The following is a 6,628-nucleotide window of genomic DNA, read 5'->3' on the forward strand; positions in this document are numbered from 1 at the left end:
TTGTAACTGTAGTTAGGTTATGGATGGAGGACCAACACATCACTATTCTATCACAATAAGGCTTTGTAAACCTGAGCTTTCTTTCGGCAGTGACCATGATCTCGATGACTAATACTACAAATCTTTAGGGGAGGCAGAAAACTTGTCTTTTGTGTACACTGGTCCATATTTTGACATATATTTATGGATGAAGTCTTTGGCTTTATGCTTGACACTTTCATTACATTCCAAATCTTCCACATTTTTGCAGTGTTTCAGCTCCTTGGCCATGACAAAGTGTGTTAGCTAAGAAGAAAAACATTACTTAAATAAATAAAAGCAACAGAAGTAGTACATAAAACATTCAATATGACAATCTAAGTATGTTTTGTAAGTGTCTTTATATAACCAAAAAGCGAATTTCAAAGCAGTTCCTATATGTTTCCTTTAAAATTCCAAAATTAACACAAATTTAAAATTACAATAATGGTCTCAAAATCACACAAAACTACCTGATTTGTTAATTACTAAATACTAGGTCATCACGAAATTAATGTCGTGTTTTGGAACACTTTCATTAACCACTCCCCAAAAAACGTACATCATGTATAATAGTTCAATGAACTGCCTAAACATCAAGTTAATGTAGCCTATATAATGTGTAAAGTTTAATATACTCTAATCCCTTGTAGTGATGGGACACAACGAGACACACATTCGGCATCTAATGCTGTTTGAATACAAGAAGGGAAACAACACCTCTGTAGCCACAAAGAATATCAAAGAAGTTTATGGAAATGTTTTGAATGTTTGTAAGTGTCAATGATGGTTCAGCAAATTTTGTTCAGGTGACTTCAGCCTTAAAAACTGTGATGGCAGGGGCCAACATGTTGGAACTGATATTGATGCACTGAAGATGCTTGTTGAGTCTAACCCAAGGCAAACACACTCGTGAAATGGCTCTGAAATTGCATGTCTCTCATGAAACAATGCGTAGACATCTAAGGAATTTGGGAAAACTCCATATAGAAGATGTTTGGGTACCTCACAACTCTCTGGTGATCATCGCTTCCAACGTGTGAACATTGCTTCGTTTCTTCTGACGCTTAATGCCCGTGAACTATTTTTTTAAAGAATTGTCACCGATGATGAAAAATGGAGTAATTCATTTTGAACTCCTCAATCCACAGCGAACCGTCAATGCAGAGATCTACAGTCAGAAACTGGAACATTTAAATCAAGCCCTTCATCAGAAACACCTTTCACTCATCAATTGGAAAGGTGTTCTTCTTCTCCACGACAAATGCACATCCACATGTGGCACGTTTGACACAACACTAGAATATGGAGTTGGGTTGGAAAGTTCTCCCCCACCCACTATACTCTCCAGATATGGCACCATCTTAATGGGAAAACATATGCAAATGTGGAAAGTGTTAAAGAGGACATCAACATGTTTTTTGCTTCAAAGCCAAGTGATTTCTTTAATCAGGGCATTAACAACCTGATTGTAAGACGGAAAAGCATCATCAATAAGAATGGAGACTATTTCATTTAATAAATGTTTTGTTTTGATATATAAGTTGTTCGGGTTTTTTTATCTAAAAAAAAGCAACATTAATTTCTTGACGACCTAATACTTTTTGCTGAGTGGCTAAATTCCTTTTTAAAAATGCTCTATGATACATGTGAGATTACTTGTCATTAAATGATAGCAGAGAAATTTCCTAAAGAAAGAATTCACACGAAAGAAGTCACATAATAACGAAGTAATTGTTGGTTTTATCCTTATATAAAGGTGTGCTTGTAAGAATGAAAAATTTTATTCTTAAGAAGACTGGCATAAACCTAAAATTTCAGTAGTGCAGAATACCAATAAAGTATTGGAAAAATATTTTTTTGTTTTGTAGGAATAGAATGATTTAAGGCAATTAAATTGTAGTACTTGTATCTTTTCTGTTAACTCTGACTTTCAATGAAGAGCAAGAAAAAACTATTATGATAGAGACACCAGCATTTCTAGTGGTAAGTTGGAGAACTTATGAAGTATGGTGAAAAATACTGTTATAAACTGAAAACAAAATGATAAAGTAGTCAGAGATTCAAGCTAGTGACAATGATATCACAGAAATATCAACAGTAATAATACTGATCCTTGGAATGAACACTGTTCTAGAAACAAGTGAGGCAAAACCGAGAAAGGTTGAAAAAACATTCAAACATAGAAAATACTTCTCAAACATCACTAAGTACACAACCACTCTTAAAGAAAGAAATATTTCAATATAACACTTAGAGATCAAGAAGGTAACAGAATTTTATTTGAATACTATGGAAAATTGGTGTCAAAAGATTAATACAAGCAAAGCAAATGGGCTAGGATTTTGCCTGTTTTGTCCTATGTTTGTAACAGAAGATTGACATTAATAACAAAAACAAGACCTTAAGAAAAGGCAAAAACAAACAAACAAAACAACTCTTTTTTGAGATGTATTGATGTGAGAGAGAAACAAGGAAGAATTGACATTTTCTATAAGTTTTCTCCACTGGACTATATACAGATTGGTGAAAACATATGGACCTCATTTAGAAGTGGTGGTATTACTGCTGAAATAGATGGAACACTTTCATTAACTGAATCAGTTGATGAGAAATTCCTCTAAAAGTTTCAAAACTCCTAAACTAAAAAGTGGGTTAACCATCTTAGAAGTTGTCAAAGGAGTGATAAATAAAAAATTCCCATACAAGTATTCTATGGATAACACCAATGGAACAATTATTATAGATTTACCTTACAAAACTTTAAACCCAATAGAGAATGAGTCTAATCAGTTACTATTAGTTTTATTGTAGTGACAACACTGTTTAAATTCTCAACTGAAAGGTTCAAATAAATTCTATGGGCTAATCACATCTTATGGCTTTTCGATATATATCTGAGGATTCCTTTTGAAGAGGATGCTTAGAGCAGTGAAACGTTTTTCATCTTGCACTATATAAAAAACACTTGGTAATTGGAACCAGTAAGTCTTTTTGACATCAGCATGTTATTAAAATTTCCTGCATATATAATGCAGAATTCTGTATAAACATGACCTCTGCATCAGTTAAAACATTTTCCAACAGCGCTTTCTGATATATTAATTTAAAGCAGAAGTTTATGGTATCTTGATGTTCTTAATACAATGGAAATAGAATAAAAAAAAAAAAATAACTTTTTTTCCAAATTATAAACAAAGTTTTAGTATATTTAGATGCAAGATTTCTCATACTTGCAAAATAAAATATAACTTAGTAAAAATAATGATTTTTTTTACTTTTCTAAAATTTGCATTTAAACTTTTCATGTTACTTAATGGTGTGATATGCAAATATTAAGGCTGTAATCCTTCTGTAAATTGGAAAATGATTATATTTTTATTCAAGTACATTTTTCAAAATTTAGTGCAGTTTATCTGTGCATGGAAAATATACAAATCAAGATGAATCCAGTTGTGAAAAATAGTTGATCTTGCCACTGGCTTCCACAAACAGAGTCAGAGGTGCTATAGATATATCAAAAGCATGGGACCAGTAATGTATCATAACATATGGAATACTGCCAAATTAAAAACAGGTAATTCTCTCTCAGACTTTTCTGATAATGAGATTATTCTTATAAGGTGTGTGTGGTAAGTAGCAGAGCTTGAACTAAATACAATTTTATTAACCCTGTGAACACAGGTAGTGGTCAGAGGGTATGTCATCACATTTGTAGACTTACATTTAAAATATTATTTAACTATTATTTTATAGATGTATGTGAATAAGTTTAGCATCAAATTGTAAATTATGGTTAAATTTTTAGTATTAGACATTAATTAATTAATTTGAAAGCAAATTAAAAAAAAGACTAAATATCGATTTTTGTATGTTACATGATACGTCGCCTTCTGGATTTGATAAAATTACAATAAAATGTCTATAGTTTCTTACGAATTAGAAACTCTAATTTCTGATATTGGCAAGCTATAATATGAAATAAGAACCTCCTACCTTTTATATTTGTTGAGATATCATAATATTTAGCAAATCCCCCATCTTGGCTCCGCCCACCACTTCATCATTTGAGAAGCTTTGTTTATCTACATCTACTTTTATAAACCAATAACTTTATAACCAATCGAAAACTCTACATTTCTTCCATGTAATTCTGTTACTCTTCCTAAGTTATGTAGGAGAGAAAAGCTTTTATATCATTGGAAAGTTTGGAGTATTACGATCAAGGTTATTTACTGAACAGAAATTAGATTTTTTTTTAGACCCAAGCACAATTTAGTTAGGAAGCCTGGCAAATTACAGTGGATTTTTAGGGTATTGGTATAGTAACTTATAATTTGTTTTGTATTCCAAAATGCTTATATAAAGTCTACAAAAATTATTATTTTTCCATCTCCACAAGTAAATTTGGATGAGGTTTATGATGAGGGTTAGCAAGTACGACTCACGAGGGCAAACAAGGACTTCATAGCATCGTAAGTAGTAGAAATCATTGTTTTCCAATTATTTTTTATTTACTGTTCTACAATTTAAGAAAATAACTGACATTTAAGTATTTATTTGAAAATAATAATAATATATATATATACATATGTAATGTATGGTAACCAAAATGTCACTGTATTTTACAACTACTGGTACACTAGTGCTACGAGTAAAAGATTTGTACTTTGTCTTATTATAGACGAGTATAATTGTTTATTGAACTTGTGTTATTTTTCTACTCGTCTACCTTGAGGTAGAATAAAAAGAAATTACATAAAACTAAAGACTTGGTAATTCAAGAAAAGTTTATTTATGTAATTTGAGAAAGATGGAAAAGCTTATAAAAGTCAATGAAATAAACTTATCACTGATAAACTGATCTTAACACATGGAAAGGAACATCTTTACATACAAGTGTGTATAGATCAAGGAAAATTTATATAAAATGTTTCAGTAAAAAACCAATATTAAAAATAAGAAAAAGAAAGGGAGAAGTTTTAGAATATATTATTGTACATTTAAATAAAAAGGGATCACTGAATAATTCGTTTATAAAGTGATAAGCAAGAAGGCTAAGTCAAAAATACTAGCTCAACCAAAATGAGCCATATTTATATTAGCAGAAACTATGCATTTAATGGTTACCGTGTAAGCATGGTAATATAGGAAACATGATGTTAATAAGCACTTACACACTTTTACACCTATAGTAAAACTAAATCCTGAACACCCAGGAGGATAACTAACATCTAAGTACCTAACAAGTTTATTGGATTGGATACAACTTTGTACAAAGCCATATCATAAATACTTTCTCTTTCTTTTATAAAGTAGTTTAGACAATGCTTGTAGCAACCCCTGTATTGTAAAGAACTCACTAAATTCTACCCCTCTATGTTCTCGGAGCCAGGATTTGAATAAACTCTGTAGGAAATGTCCACTTGTCGACTTACTAGATCAGCCCGGAATTTTTACAAAGTCTTATTATAAACATTTTATAATACTTTAGACAATTGTCATTGAAACCATTATACTGTCAACAAGTTGATAAATCCTACCCCACTGTGTTTTCAAAGCAAGTAAGTTCTGGGAATTGCGTCACATGAGCTTATTTGATATTGATAGTGTCAAACTAAGTAAGGAGCGGCAATTCATTGTTTTATGTGTGGCAGGTTTCCACTTCAGCTGCTAACAGTAGAATAAACATAGGTGTGAAAAGATTAGAAGAAACTCTCAGGAATTTTACTTTGGAACTGAATGATCCATACTGAACAAGACAGACAGTACTATTCATTTTGTTTCATCTAGTTTCTAAGTCAGCTCCTAACAATAAAATTACTGCAGAAAATAAGTGTGAAAAGGTGAGAAGTATAAACTCTGACCATAAGTCCTTTGAAACTTTGTGATCAATACTATACATTTTATTTTGCACTTTGCAATCTTTATTTTCATTATACTTTGATTACCTGTCTTACAACCTGGAGAATCAAGTATAATGTTAGAGTAGAGAAAATGACATATAGAATATAAAGCTTTACTAAAAAGTGTGATTGATATTTAATTACGAGGTTTTTTATTTTTCATTTGTTTTCTTTATTTATTGTTATAAAAGTAATTTAAATGTAAAAAATTAGGTAAGATAATGAAAAAATAAAATAAAAATCTTTATGGAGTATACTAGCAAGCAGCTTGTGCATTATGCTACTTGACACGGTCACATGAGCTGTAAGTGCACCATATAATTTACTACTTGGGTCAGGGTATTTCTAGTCAGACATGGTTCAAAAGTCAATAAAACAAAAAATCAATAAATATAAATAGATGTATACTGTTACAAGAATCAAGCTATTTAGAATAAACATGTGGTTTCCTATTACATTTTGCAGTTATTCTAGAACAAAAAGAAAGGGTAATTTAGACTTACTTCCTAATTTTTGACGGTTACGAGGTCGGTTAAATTGAATAATACCATATAGAGTTAGGGTGGAGAAAATATATAAAGTTTTACTGAAAAAAACAACTGAAATGTATATAGAGATTACAAAAATGAAATTTGAGATTTTTGATATGAAGAGAAGTATTTTTAATCTTAACATCAAAATCACTTTGCACTCAGACTAGTAAA

Source organism: Limulus polyphemus, unplaced genomic scaffold, assembly GCF_000517525.1.
Source record: "Limulus polyphemus unplaced genomic scaffold, Limulus_polyphemus-2.1.2 Scaffold451, whole genome shotgun sequence".
Classification (NCBI taxonomy): domain Eukaryota; kingdom Metazoa; phylum Arthropoda; class Merostomata; order Xiphosura; family Limulidae; genus Limulus; species Limulus polyphemus.